A 362-nucleotide genomic window follows, 5' to 3' on the forward strand; every position below is an offset into this window, starting at 1 on the left:
GACGCGTGTAAAAATGTAAATAATATTTCAAGAAACATTTAAATATCTATTATTACGTAGCTAAGAAGCAAAGCGCTAAAGTGCGTTTAAATGTCGTTTAAGCCTGTATAGTCGCGTGGGAGGGTATCGGGGGCTGACGAGAGACGGACGCTGCACTCGTCCCAATCGTTTCGAAAATATTCGCCGCACTTCGAGCGAAGGCGTGAAACACCCGTCACAATGCATTCGCCACATACCGGAAAATTGAAAAAATTGTCTGCCAAAGCGGCCGAGGCGCACCGCAAGACGCAACGGAGCCATCGACGATTTCGCGTCCAATCGAGGCGCTGAGTCGGAGCGAAGGCCGCGTCACTGCTAAACCC

The sequence above is a fragment of the Ceratosolen solmsi genome, unplaced genomic scaffold, assembly GCF_000503995.2.
Source record: "Ceratosolen solmsi marchali unplaced genomic scaffold, CerSol_1.0 scaffold6, whole genome shotgun sequence".
Classification (NCBI taxonomy): Eukaryota; Metazoa; Arthropoda; class Insecta; order Hymenoptera; family Agaonidae; genus Ceratosolen; species Ceratosolen solmsi.